This window comes from Staurois parvus, unplaced genomic scaffold (genome assembly GCF_062004578.1).
Source record: "Staurois parvus isolate SC_StPar_1 unplaced genomic scaffold, SC_StPar_1.0 ptg000261l, whole genome shotgun sequence".
Classification (NCBI taxonomy): domain Eukaryota; kingdom Metazoa; phylum Chordata; class Amphibia; order Anura; family Ranidae; genus Staurois; species Staurois parvus.
In genome coordinates this window covers 748,322-763,686 of record NW_028318057.1, presented here as the reverse complement: position 1 = coordinate 763,686, position 15,365 = coordinate 748,322, and the positions used below count along the sequence as shown (strand labels likewise).

The following is a 15,365-nucleotide window of genomic DNA, read 5'->3' as shown; positions in this document are numbered from 1 at the left end:
TTAGCAACAAGGGGGGCAGGAGTGTCCAAGAACTAATAGGAACCCAACCTTTTCACCAGCACACCTAGTGCCGCTTACAGATTATAATCAATAAGTGAACACATCAATAAAAATGAAAATATATATATGGGATTTTTAAGGTGTGGTACCCTCAGGAGGGAATATTCAACCAGACAGGTAGGGGTGTGTGTGTGTGTGTAAAATCACATTTCATTACAAAAAACGTAGCACATAAAAACATGGAAGTAAATAGATCCTCCCTTACAATATTAAACATAATAATTGACAGCCCTTCAGTACAGTGACCCCCAACGCCTCTCCTATCATTTGTTCAATAGAATACTCGACGTCATTTGTTGATACATAATAGATTAGTCCCAAGTTGGGGAGGTGATGTGAAAGTCTCAACGCGTTTTGCTGGCAAGGCTTCTTCAGGAGTTCAAAACACTAGGAGAAAGCACCAAACTGATGATTGTTTGCTTATGCGGACCATTCTCATGGAGGAATAATGGGTATGTGCAGGACGTAATGCCACGCATGAGACAGCCCAGCCAAAGCATGCACAGGGGGTAACTCTGCACATCCCTGCCAACAGGCAAGAACCTGGGCAGGGACTCTTGTTCCTAGGAGGCCGTGCTATCCATAGGGATTGGTGAGCGGGCGGATGCCCAACCTCTTTCTGTCATCACTCTAGAGACACTGCACGCAGACAACTTTTACACCAGGAGCTTTGCTTTGAGCAGTAACATGGCTTATCTGTTTAACTTTATTGAATTGCCAGTATTCACTAATGCTTATGGACTCAAAACACTGTTAGCAGAAGACAACGGATACCATCCATATCAGGGACTTTAAACATCAAATGACTTAAGTTGCAATCTCTAGTTAAAGGGACCTTTTCCAATGTCATTGTTATTCAACTTGGGGTTCTTATATCTATTTATGCAAGAGTGTACATTTTCATAATTCTCTACATGTCCCGTTGCGGCATCAGTGGCATGAAGGCAGCTGCTAAGTCAACAAGCCTTTTCTTCCCCCTCTTGCTGCTGATGTTGCTGTTCAATAGTTGAAGCTTTACTATTCATGACTGTATAACCTGGTAAACATTTTTGATTGATTGTTCCAATTTTACCAGTGTTCTGCTTTTATGCATTAACTGGGGTTCTATGTGCTAAACTACTCTTTTCAACAAGTCTAATATAGAGGTGTTAGTAAAGAATTTTGTCTCTTGCATTATTATTCTATACTGTTGAAATATGTCTGAACCCAGAGTGACAGGTGTTGGGAGTCGTGTAAAGTCAGGGCAATCACTGGGGACAAGCATTATCAAATGGTCCTACATACATTTTTGAAAATTCTTACAGTATTTCTTTCCACCTGCCTAAAACATTTGCACAGTAGTGTGTGTGTGTGTAAATGGGAATGTATTCCCATATGGAAGCTAAGAAACACACAAATTACATTAACTAGAACACTAAGATGTAAATTCATTTTATCACATGTCACATAATAAAGTTAATTTAACAATTAATATTGCTATTAACGTGTAAAGAACCACATAAACATATTTACATATTCTTTTATAGGTGAAATGCACCCCACTAATATTAGTGATTTGGTTTTGATGGTGTGGCATATGCGATAGTGACACTAAATACACCCTGTTAAATTTACATTATCTCTTCTCTTTGTGTACATGGCTGATGGCACTGTATTTTAACACGAAAAAAAAATCTAAGTACCTTTTATGTTAATCTATATCCAGTTGCCATGTGACTAAGCTCTTTCGCAGCCCATCTGCGGGGAAACATTTGCGAGAGGAACTTTTAAGGCCCCTTTTCACACTGCCGGTCAGGTCGGGTCCACCTGTCCTTTTTAGTTTTTAGACGGACCTATCCGGACTCTCCATTCTCCTTCTATGGGCAGCCTTATGTAAACTGACGAGTCCTCTGCTGCTGGTCACGTTTAAAAGAAAAAAAAAAAAAAAGCCTCAAAATATGAAAAATAAATATACTTACTGTTTTAAATAGTCATACAGATGTCTATTTGAACTCTTAATTTTGTGCAAAAATATGGAGTGGGCTATATAGGGGAAGGTTCTGCCAATCACAGCCTGTTTCACACACCTCCAGCCTGTGTTTATTCTTTGTATATACTGAGAATTAACCACTTGTCCTCCAGAGGTTTTGCCCCCCTTCCTGACCAAGCTATTTTTTGCGTTTCTGCGCTGCGTTTCTTTAACTGACAATTGCGCGGTCATGTAATGCTGCACCCAAACGAAATTTACGTCCTTTTTTTCCACAAATAGAGCTTTCTTTTGGTGGTATTTGGTTGCCTGTGCATTTTTTATTTTTTGCATTTTTTGCATAAAAAAGACTGACCATTTTGAGAAAAAATACAATATTTGACTTTTTGCTATAAAACATGTCCAGTACAAAAATGTAAAAATCTAATTTCTTCATAAATTTAGGCCAAAATTTATTTTACTTGTATTTGCTACAAAAAATTCCAGTACGTGTAAATTAATTGGTTTACGTGAAAGTTATAGCATTTACTAATGGCGGTATATATACTGGGATTTTTTTCTGTATATTTACTGTAATGGCGGCAATCAGCGACTTATAGCTGGACTGCGGCGGGCATTCTGACACTGGGGGGGGGGGGGACTGACTGACTTGATGTCACTGACATCCCCAGTGACATCAATGCAGTGATCAGTGCTAATAAAAAGCACTGACACTGTACTAATGGCACTGGGCAGGAAGGGGCCAACATGTGGGGCGATCAAAGGGTTAACAGTGTGCTGTTTTACTATGGTCTGTGCCTTCACTATGCTATGTAGAGCCATACAAAGCAGTGTGCCAACAGGGGAGAGAACTGTTTTGTTTACTAAGAGTTCTTTCCTGCAACATCCCCCCCAACGTCAGAGATGCTCGGCAGTCACCGGGCGCCGGCGAGTAATCAACGGCCAGGACCCACAGGTAGGGGTCGCGCGCATGCTTCACGCTCACCCCCTACCTGGACATACAAAATCACGTGTGTATGTGTGTGTGTATGTATGTGCATAAATATATATTTTGATATGATTTTGCGCACCCATGCCGCCCTGTAGCAGTACTACTGCTATAGGGTGGACAGGAAACCGTTAAAGAAGGTGATGCCACCATCAAGCAACATGTAATATCCCTCCCCCATTGTTTAGCTGTTTAATGAGCATGGAGGAGGAGGAGGGAGTGGGCTGACATTTACCACTGTGTATATGCCCACATGTGTGACTCTTTCGTCATATGGGCTGCACAGATAAGAAAAAGGAGGAAATGAATAACATAGAAGGAAACAAACTGGAGCATGCTCAATGGCTGATCTACACAATCTCCGGCTGCAGCGGGAACGCAGACAAAGTAGGGAGGGACAGTGAACAGCCGGATCAGCTGGAGTGAGTATGAACATCATGTAATACAGCATGCACTGACAGTTTTGTTTTTTTTGTTGTTTTTTTTTTTAAATATTTTTAATACATTTCCAAATTTGTACAAACAAACCATAAACAGATAACACATAAAACTACCACAGTTTTGATTGTCATAATATCTAATTGTCAACCAAAAATCCTTAACATTCCCCCCCCCCCCCCTCACTTCGACCCCCCAAAACCTCTGCTCTGCATCTTTCCCACTCCCTCTGGAGATCCCAATTCAGAAACATATCCACATTATTTCTCTATTACACTCCCATATACTCTAAGATTAATTCTGACTCCTTAAAATCCTCCCACCTTTTCCACTTGGCACGAAAACTCTCCATCTTATCTTCACTCATGTGGTAAAGTTCTTCTAATCTCTATATCTGGTCCGTCCTATTTATCCAATCCTTTATTTTTGGTACCTCCTGTTTCTTCCAAAACTTGGATATCAATCCGTTCGCTGCATTAAGATAATACAATAAACCATATTTTTTTATATTTCGTAAACCGTTAGCTTAGTACCATGGAATAGGCAAGTCTCTGGGTCTTTTGGAATATCAACCTCCATTATTTTCTGGATCATTTCTACTATTTGCCCCCAATCTTGAATTTTAGGACACTTCCACTAAATGTGATACATTGTACCTCTATCCCCACATCTATGCCAACATAAAGGTGAGTTATCTCCATTCAATCTGTGTGCTAGACTCGGTGTAATATACCATCTTGCCAAACCTTTATAATTCATCTCTACCTCCTTCATATTTACATTTTCATGTATTAAACTATATATTTTCTTTTGCTTTTCCATATCCATAGTGACTATATAGTTTCCTTATCCATTCTCTTATTCTGGGTCCCATCCCCTATAATTCCAGCGTATCCAACATATAACCCCAATCTACTCTGTCAAATGCCTTTTCTGCATCTATTGAGAGGACCACTGCTGGGATTTTCTCTCTTCTGCTTTTTTGTATGAGAAACAAAGATCTTAATCCATTGTCTCTACCCTCTCTTCCTGGAACGAAACCTACATGATCCATATGTATCCATTTCGGCATCAAGTCTTTTAACCTGTTTACCAGAACTTTTGCATATAGTTTGGTATCTGTGTTCAACAAGGAAATCGGTCTATAGCTTGCACATTGAGTCATCCTTACCTTCCTTATGTATAAGGACTACATAGGCTTGTAAAGATTCCCTCCTCATTTCCATCTCACCTCCCAATGCATTCAGATATGTCCTCAATTTGGGTACTAATAATTCCTTATATTTTTTATAATATCTCACAGTATACCCATCAGGTCCAGGACTTTTTCCTGCTGAAGTACTTTTTAATGCTAAGTATATGTCTTCCTGCGTTATTGTTGCTTCCAGAGATTTTAATTGTTCCTCCCCTAATTTCGGTAGTCCCACTTCCTTTAAATATGTCCGTTTTTTTTTTCCTATTTTTCCTGCATCCTCTTTACTATGGGGAATAATATTATATAGCTGCTTATAATATTCTTTTAAACACTTTAGCTATATCTTTAGTTGAATACACTAATTCACCTTTGTTATCCCTTATTTTCTCTATATAGTTCCTGGATTTCTTTTTCCTCTGAGCCCTCATTAAATATTTTCCTGGTCTATCTCCCCATCTATATCTCTCACATACCATTTTATTAAACACTCTTCTCTTCTTCTAGAAAATTATTTAATTCCGCTCTTTTATTCATAACCCTCTGCATAATCTTTTTTGTTACTCTATTTTTGTGTTTCTTCTCTAACTCCCAGAGTTCCTAAAGAAGCTTATTTATTTTTTCTCTCCATTCTCTCTTCTTTTTTGCTCCAATCGCTATCAGGATACCTCTGAGATAGGCTTTGAGTCTCCCACACCGTTGCCACAGACACCTCCTCAGAATAATTTAACCTTAAAAAATTGCTCTATCTCTTTTTTAATCTTTTGATCTGTCTCTTGATCCTGTAGAAGTGTCTTGTTTAACCTCCACAATTTCCTCCTATTCAACTCATTTCCCCATAGTAATTTCATTGTGACCGGAGCATGATCCGATATTGATCTCTCCTCCTATTTGTTTTTTTTTTGTTTTCAAACTTTTATTTTGCAAAAATAGACTGTAAAACAACAGTACAGTTTCAAGTGATACAGCAAAAACAAGGCACTTTTGAAAAGTACAATATAGAAAAGTATATTAATATAAGAAAGAGAGGAAATAGAAAAGAGTAGATTGCAAGTACATGAAAAACGTAGACGGTAAAATTAGGCTGAATGATACATCTGTCAACAGTATATGGCAGTCAGTCTTCACATGGAATGTTGCTAATCATGCAATAAATGTCTATAGTCCCTCCAGGATTTCCATTAATTATCAAATAAGTGCATCTTATCCAGTAAGGTATAATGAACATGTTCCATGAGCATCACAGCATCAACTCTGTGTAAAACTGAGGCTAAGGGTACAGTATTGGATTTCCAATGTAAGGCAATAGCCCATAAAGTGGCAATAAAAATAGTATGTATCAATCTCATAATGGCATCAGAAACCCCCGGGATATGAGCCCCCAAAAAACAGGTCTGTATAGACAAACATACCGGGAAACCCGCCAATGAGGTAGCCACCTCAGATATCTTGCACCAAATCAAAGATATGGTCGGGCAATCCCAGAATGTATGAACCAAAGTACCTGTGAGGCCACAGCCCCAGAAGCATAAAGGGGACGTTTGAGGGAACAATACGTGTAGTCTTGATGGGGTATAATACCATCTGATTAAAACCTTAAGGGCCGTCTCACGAACAGAGATCTAGAACACTTACATATGTTATCAACCATGGAATCCCAATCCTCATCTGAAAAAGTGATACCACTATCCTCTTCCCATCTTTGTCTATATAAAGGGGTGTAGGAGAAAAACAGATCAAAAATTGGTGATAAAGATCAGAAATAAGACCCCTACCCCTAGGAGAGTCATGACTGATACGTTCAAAAAATGAAATTGGAGAAGAGGGTATAAGGCCAAAATGTGAATTAAAAAAATGTCTAATCTGTCGGTAACGATGGTAAGCACGCGCAGCATATCAAAAGTAATATAAGATCCTCCTCTTTGAAAATCAGATCTAATAAAAGATCGATCATACCACCAATGAAATGTTTGAGGGGAAGAAAAAGCTGTAATAAAAGTAGGATCACCAAAAAATTAAACACCTGGAGGAATAGAAGAAACTAGATTTAATTTAAATTTGTATTTGGACCAAAGTGTCAGTGAATGGGTCACTATGGAGTTATGAAAAGTAAGCGATCGAGGGGAGATTTTGGACCACAAAATACCCGGTAAATAATATGGGCATATAGATTGAGATTCAAACTTGATCCACGGGATCTGAGAGTTAACATTTGCCCATTGTGATAATTGCACAAAACGAGCTGAGAGATAATATAGCCAAGAATTGGGAAGACCAAGACCTCCCGTCCGTTGTGAGCGGTACAAAACAGATGAAGTAAACCATGGACGCTTATTACCCCAGATAAAGTTATTAATAGTCCGCTGAAAGTGAGCCAAAAACGTTTTCGAGACCGGAACTGGAAGTGCTCTAAAAAGATAAAGTAGTTTAGGTAAGATATTCATTTTAACTGCCGTGACTCTACCCAGAAAGGAAATAGGGTAACCATGCCAAATCTTCAATAGAGTAGAGAGACGTGATAAACATCGTGGATAATTAGCAGCAAACATATCCGAATATCGAGGAGTGAGAGTAATACCCAAATAGGAAATCTGATCCGTGACCCAGCGAAATGGAAAAGAACTACGGAGAGATGCACTTAGGGAATCAGGAATATTAACAGGCATAATCACCGATTTGGTAAAATTGACAGTAAGACCTGACGCCATAGCAAAATCGTTCAATACAGCACATAAATTAGGCAATGAAGTTAACGGATTGGTAAGGAAAAGCATAACATCAGCATACATGCATATTTTGAAATGTGAAATTAATAATGGGTAGCCAGAAATATCCGAATGTGATCTGATTGCTATTGCCAAAGGTTCCAACACCAGCGCAAATAAAAGGGGTGAAAGAGGACAGCCCTGACTGGTACCTCTACCCAATGTAAAAAAAAATCAGAATTACAGCCGGGAAGCCTTATTCTCGTTTTAGGAGAGTCATATAGGGAATGTATACCAGCCAAAAACTCATTACTGAAGCCCATTTTCTGCAGCAAGGAAAATAAATAAGGCCAAAGAACACTGTCAAAGGCGTTGTTTATGTCCAGACTCATCAACAAAACCTCTTTAGAATGTAAATTGGCATCTTGAATAACATTTAGTGTGAGGCGAATGTTATCAGTAATAAATCTGTCTGGAGTAAAACCCAATTGGTCCGGAGAGACCAAAGAGGAAATAGGGGCCAACCTGTCTGCCAAAATACTGCTAAATATTTTCAAATAGTTATTCATTACTGAAATTGGTCTATAGTTTTGTGGTAAATGGTGGTCTTTCAGTGGTTTGGGTATTAAAGACATATTAGCCAATAGCATCTCCTAAAAGGATTTACCTCCCTGCAAAACATCATTAAATAAAGTTATCAAATAGGGAGCCAACGTAGAAGCAAAATGTTTATAATAATTAACGGTAAATCCGTCAAGGCCCGGTGCAGTAAGAGCTTTTTAGGAAGTTAGTTCCTCCAAAGTACAGGGAGCATTAAGGGAGGCTATCTGAGAGGGTGTAAGAGCAGGGAGGGGTATAGAATCCAACCATGAGTTAGATAATGGAACAGAATTCGGCTGTGGAGGAGCTAATAGGTTAGAATAAAAATTTTCAAAAATACCCAAAAGCTCTTGAAGAGACGAAACAGCGCCAGAGTTGGTGCATAACTTATAAATATGTGGGGGCACAAAGAGTGATTCAATTTCCTTGCAAACATAGTGGATGCTGAGTTGCTATGCAACAAGAACGAGGCCTTCGACCAGCGGAGAGCTTTTTCAGTCTTTTGAGAAAGCAGAGTATTCAATTCTAAACGCTTTTGAGACAATAACTGTTTATTAAGAAGTGATGGATTACCAATGTGACTTCTATAATGTGCTTCTAATTCTCGGGTAAGTTGTAGAATTTGCTGCCATCGTTTTCTATTTCTGGATGAAGCCATAGAGATAAGGCGGCCACGTAGGACCGCCTTATGTGCTACCCATAGTGTGGTTGGGGATATATCAGGAGTAGAGTTAGACTGAAAATATTCCTGAATAGAAGTAACCACCTCTTGGCAAGAGTTAATATCAGTGAGCATAGAATCATTAAGTCTCCAAGAGTAGGGGGTAGGTGCCAGCCCTATAAACGTGATAGATATTGTGATCCGACCAGGGGCTCAAGTGAATGCAAGCTTTCCTAGAATTAGCTAGCAAAATAGAGGTACAGTAGATATAGTCTAATCTAGCATAAGAGTCATGTGGGTGAGAATAAAATGAATAATCCCTGGCTCCCACATTATGTGCCCTCCAGGAGTCGACCAACTGGAGGGCTTCCAGTTTTTTAGTAAGAGATTTTGGGAAAGCCTGGGAAGATTGCGAGGGGGAGCTACGGTCCAAAAGAGGGTTTGCTACCAGGTTAAAATCACCACCCACCAATAGATGGGGGGATAAAAACCTGTCCAGAATGTTAAAAAAAAAAAAAAAAAAAAAAAAAGGAAGCTTGTGCCGAATTAGGTGCATAGATATTAGCAATCGTAGGTTTACGACCCGAAAGGGTGCCTTTAAGAATGATAAACCTACTGTCCGGATCACGATACACATGTTGAACCTCAAAGGGGAATGGATTATGCAAAAAAATGGCTACTCTACTTTTAGAGGAATGTAAGGTGTAATACCCCTGCTTATAGGATTTATGAAAATAGGTGTTTTGCGGATGCAAAATGGGTTTCCTGTAGTAAAATAATTTTAGCCCCTAATCGCTTATATTGTAGAAAGGCTGTTTTGCGCTTATTTGGTGAATTGAAACCCTGGACATTATGTGAGATACATTGAATTACCATGGCATACAAAAATAATAGCTACACATCTCCTAGAAGACATCTCCTAGAACTATTTGGCTAGGTATTAGAACCTGCAGATCTATAACAAACAGCTATAGTCTGTAGTACCAATTTGGGGAACATCCAGTCCCCAATATGGGTGCCGGGACATCCACAAACCGGTACAAAACCAATATCATGTATTAAAGCTTTGAAAAAAGGAAAGATATAAGGCAATAGAGGTGAAACTTTAAAAGCTCCTACAATTAAGTGGATAGCTAAGAAACAAGGATCAGGTAGGACATTTGCCATACCTGAAAAAAAAACTGAAAAATCGAACATCAAAGGGCCAATCGGGCCCAAACCCTGTTGCCGTAAATCATGGAAACCAGAGCCGCCGCCCCACAATCGGGCGGTGACCTCTCTGTCCATGCCAGGTGGCAGGGTGGGGTCACGTGTCCAAGAGTTTCAAAATCATTGACATACGGGCGGTGTAATAAAGGTCCGAAGACCTTAGTTAAACTTTAACACATCCAGATATATATATATAAAAAAACGCAAACATAATCAGAAATATAGAGATATCTCAGCAGTGACCAAAAAAAACATCCAAAGGATGTATGAGATACAAATGAGCAAAGTCATTTTATCCCGGTTCATCCTGGTTCTTGTCTGACTCTCCTTCGTTCTCTTCTTGGAGATGGAGTATGCCATATTGGAGATGCCTGAGGAGTGGAAGGAGGGTGTCGAGGAGAAGGAGCATCCACCTGGCCTAATTTTGCCAGAATATCTTGGCCCTCAGGGAGAGATGTGGCTGTGTATGTGCTTCCATTGTGGGGGACTATCACCTTGAAGGGGAATCCCCATTTGTAGTGGATACGAGCTGAAAAAAGGGTGGATGTAATTTCCTTCCTTTTTCTGCTTCTCTCCAACCTAGCTGGAGAGACATCTGGGAATATTAGCAAAGTTGAACCTTCAAAAGTGATTGTTGGGGTATTGCGGGCAGCCCTGAGTATATTTTCTTTGATCAGGAAATCCTTCATACAAAGGACAATGTCACGAGGCGGTTTGTTATTAGGAGGTTTTGGGCACAGGGCTCTATGAATGCGGTCACAAGCAAAGGACCTGGGGTCCTGGTCCGGAAGGAGTGATTGGAATAGCTTGGTCATGGCTTTTGAAAGGTCATTCACAGACTCCGGGATTCCTCTGACTTGCAAATTATTTGTGCGGTTACGATTATCAAGATCCTCAGCCTGTGCCTGCAGTCGTGCAAAGGCTGTTTGTAAATGATCGTGATCTCTGGAAAGCTCACCAAAAGCCAGGCTGAGTTCATCATGTTTGGTTTCTAAGCGGTCGGTTCTGGAGCCCAATGCCGCTATTTCCTGGGATAAAACATTTGTGCTCTTGTGGGGCTCTGATTGGAATTCAGCAGCTAGCTTAATGTACATAGTTTCCAGACAAGATTCCAAGTCCCCCTTTGTAAGTTGCTGTGCACATTCATTGTCCTGAGTTAATGGAAGAACTACGGTATCCTGCGTGGGATCGGATGGGGATGCTCGTTCTGTATTATCTTGAGACATGCTGCAAATCTCTTGCGTTTTAAGTAGGTATGTCGTAAGGGACTTTTGAGCTTTTCCCCTACTTTTTTTTCTTGGTGGACGGCATACAGGAAGTCTCTTGGGGGTGAGCAGCTGAAGATTAGATAGCCAAGGAAGATAATAACCCCAGGAGACCTATAACGCCCTAAGCAGGTATATGATGATAGTTACATGGATGCGGTCAGGCACATCAGCAAGATCTTTATATTGTAAAAATTATTATTCAGCTGTGGAGATGCAAAGTGGACACAGGCGGAAACAGGCTCCCCTAACAAGGCCAAGGATCCAAAAGCTGACTCCAACTCCCACGATAGGATTTGACAGGGCCAAGGAATTTATGTGCCTTAGAGTTCCCTATAGACCGGCTCAAGGGTCCTCCAGGATAAATGTAGGGAGCCCAGGAAACGCAATGGCCTCAGCATGCAGGGCACAACAAACCTCCGGGCCCAGCGGGGGTTGCATTCATGGGGGGAGGAGCCCCCTGACTCGAGAGTGGGAGCTACGGACCCCTGATTGTTGGAGGGGGACCAGATGACCAGCACCCGCCCGCCCCTATGCCGCCTGTACTCACTGTGATCCGGATGGGATAGGATCAGGACTGAATGGAACAGGCCGCACTAGGCCGCAGGCCTCCTCTACCTCAGAGAGGGGAAATAAGATCCAGCGCCCCTCTCCCAGATGTAAGAGATGATGAGGTGCCTCTGATGCCCCGGATGGGTCCATCTCTGCCTGGATGGCCGCAGATTCTGTGTCGAGGCTCTGCGGTCGTACCAGGCCGCGGACTTCCACGATTGCGGAGAGGGGCAATACAGTCCGGATCCCCTCTCCCAAATGCAGAGGATAGTGGAGGAGCCCCCCTGTGCCCCAGATGAGTCCGCCGCCGCCCAGATGGCAGCGAAGTTTAAGCCAAGGCGCTGCAGCCGCACAAGGCCGCAGATGTCCACGATCGTGGAGAGGGGCAATACAGCCCAGATCCCCTCTCCCAGACTCAGGGGACACCACCGCTGCCCGGATGACAGCGGATTAAGATCCAAGGCGCCGGAGCTCCGGATCAGGCGGCCGCTCCGGTCGCCATCTTGGACACGCCATCTCCTCTATTTTTTACTTGAACCAGAGACTCAATAAGTCGATGGTCCAACAGTATATAATCCAATCTTGAGTACGTCTCATGTGCATGAGAATAAAAGGTATAGTCTCTGTCCTTCATATGCTTAATTCTCCATATATCCACAAATTGACATTGATATAACATTTTCTTTAATAATCTAAGAGACCTACTCTCATCTCTCTGCACATGAGATGTCATATCTATCTGAGGATCCATACAAAGATTAAAATCTCCCGCCACAATTAAACTTCCTTTCTTGAAATCCATTAGTTTCCTCAGCGTATTCTTTAGGAACTCCTCCGGTTTCTTATTTGGGCAATATCTATTTGCTAGAGTACACTCCCAATCCTGTAATTTCCCCTTCAGGAACAAATATCTCCCTTCCGGATCTACCACACTGTCTTCCAAATTAAACCTGATATTTTTTGCGAAACCTATTGCCGCTCCTTTGGCTTGTTTAATTGGGGAATCTGCATAGTACCATATTGGATAATATCTGGAGTTTAGTTTCACATTTGCTTCTTCTTCTAAATGTGTCTCCTGTATAAAAAAAAAAAAAAAAAATCACTGAAGAGAATCTGTGCTGAATTTCCTTAAAAATCCTAAATTTCTTCCCAAAACTATTTAAACCTTTAACATTTATAAGTCATAAAATTAATCTCTTCCATTCTTCCTTTCTTCTCCTCTCATCTCCCTCTTCCCCCTCTCCTCTCTTCTCCGTATCTTCTTTTTTTTTTTTTTTTTTTCCTAGGCCTTCTCCAGACAGACATATCTCCCACTATCTCAGAGAGTCTAAAACCACCCCCCCCCACTCCCTCCCAACCCCCCTCCCTTTTTAGGCAAATAATTAGCCTATGAATCATTTGTGGTCTAGATCCCACCCTTGATTCCACTTTAAGGTGAATCTCTTGAACATGCCCACCTCAACCCATTTACTCTCCCCCAGCGTTTCATCAGTTTAACCAAAGGGAAGAATATTTAATCTGCCTCAGTCACGTGTCTGCCCGGCTTCCTCCAGGCTCTGGCTTCCAGGACACCGGACTCACCGCCTCCTCTCGCTCCCCCGGATCCGCCTGCTCGACCGCATCTCCCCTCGACCGAGGTCCACGGGAGACAGACCAGCCAGACCCGGAGCCACAGCAGGTGAGTCACCTCTGCTGACCTCGATCGCCGTGCTGCTGACGGGACGCTGGAGAAGCTGGGTGCCGTGAAATCTCACCTCGATCTCACGATCAGCGCCATGCCCAGGCTCCTCCCCATCAGTCTCAGCAATTATCCGCACTGACAGTTTTTAATGATGTGGATTTAATGACACTTTAGACAATAGTTTTTGATATTTTTTAGTGATGCACCGATATATTGACCGCCGAGAATAGGGTTATCGGCGTTTTGCCGATAGAAAAAAAATCCCCTCTTTTTGACTTTTTTTTTTTTATATATATATATATATTTCATTTTCTGAGTGCAGAATGAACTGCACTCCTGTGGTCCACAGGAGAAGTACAGCTAAAAGAGCTTTGGCTTTACGTCTCCTTTAATATTAACTAAAAAGAATATAATACAATTTTATATATAAAAAAAATATATATTTTTTAAGCATCCGTTTCGGTTTTAGTTTTTGGCCAAGTGTATCCAGAATTTTAATTTTGGTACACCATTAATGTTTTTAGTACTAATCCCATGGACTAACAATTCTGGAAATCTGCACTATTAGCAACTCTTTGTGTTAGAGACTTTAGAGAGAATGGCCTATTTGTAGATTAGGTTTATTAAAGTGATACTAAAGATTGTTGTTTTTTGTTTTTTTTTTCCTGATTAAAATATTAAACACATTCTCTTCTTGGGTTCCCTGCTGGCACTTCTGGCTCCTTCCCTCCACTGAGTGCCCACCATAGGAAGCAGTTTCCTATGATGGTCACTTGTGTGAGCTCGCTCCCAAGCCAGGCTGTTGGGTCTGTTCAGACTCGCAGCCCGGCTCGGCCCCGCCCCACTGCTCTCAGCTCTCAAGTTTTTATTGACAACAGCAAGGTCCAATGACTCCCGCTGCTTTCAGTAAAGACTGACAGCCAGGAGAGGAGCTCCTGCAGATATGCACAGCGCTGGACAGAGATCAGGCTAAGGTTAGTATTTGGGGGGACTGTGGGCTGCAGGAAAAGCTGCATGTAAAAGGTGTTTTGTTTTTTTTTTTACCTTTTTTAATGCAAAGAATGCATTAAGGTCAAACCTTTTACCTTTACAACCACTTTGTCAGTAGCTATTGTCATAATGTAAGTATAATTGTGCAACCTGGACTTTTTATGTAGAATTTAGTATTATACAAGTGTACAATATATGCAATAAACAGTTAAACAAAAAACAACCAAACCCGTACCTCCTCACCGCTTTCTTCTCTCATATCAAGCAAGATCTGCGCAAAAGACAGTCGAGTTTGCTGAATGCCGTGAATTATCTCCCAAGGAGTAGTTGTACCAGTATCCCTACACAAGAGACTCAAAGGTTCAAATCTGTTCATGTTACCAAAACCCAATTGGTTTATTTGTCCCATCCTAGACCTAAAATCACTAAATGCATTTAATATCCCAAATTTAACAAGGTCAGTTTTTACTTCTCTGGGACAAGGGGAATACTTGGCATCCATAGACATTCAAGATGCCCATCTTCATATTCTCATTTATCCACCTCATCAGCGCTTTCTATGATTTGCAGTAGAAGACAATCGCTTCCAGTTTGTTGCACTGCCATTTGGCCTAGCCTCTGCTCTGAGTGTTCACAAAGGTCTTCTCACCTCTACAGTCACTTTTTAGAACTCCAGGTCACAGGTTATCTAGACAACCTTCTTCTGGACTGCCTCCACTTCCAGCTATCTGCAGACATCCACAGGATAGTTCAGAGGGATCAGGCTTTTGGCTGGGTGATGAAGTTCCATAAATCCACTCTCTGACCTTCTTTTCAGCTGGAATACTTTGGTCTGATGCTCGACACATCCCAAGCAAATCTCCATTCAAGGGAAAAAGCTGCCTCATCAAAACTCACTTTGGGATTTGAGATCAAAGTGAGGTTCTCCATTGGAGTCTGAGTTTCATGGTGAGAGCGTTCACCCTGCGCGCTCCCAGCACACATGTCTGGTACTCACGGAAAAGTCCCGATCTCCTCTTTTAATCGGGACCTTTACCGATCATGTGACTGCCGTGACA

The 15,365-nt window shown here is 41.4% G+C and overlaps 1 protein-coding gene across 3 annotated transcripts in view; it reads left to right on the top strand.

Annotated features, from left to right (window-relative positions):
- MDM4 (MDM4 regulator of p53) overlaps positions 1–15,365 on the top strand; it is a 119,087-nt gene that overhangs the window by 31,977 nt on the left and 71,745 nt on the right. The gene's annotated exons all lie outside the window — the stretch shown is intronic.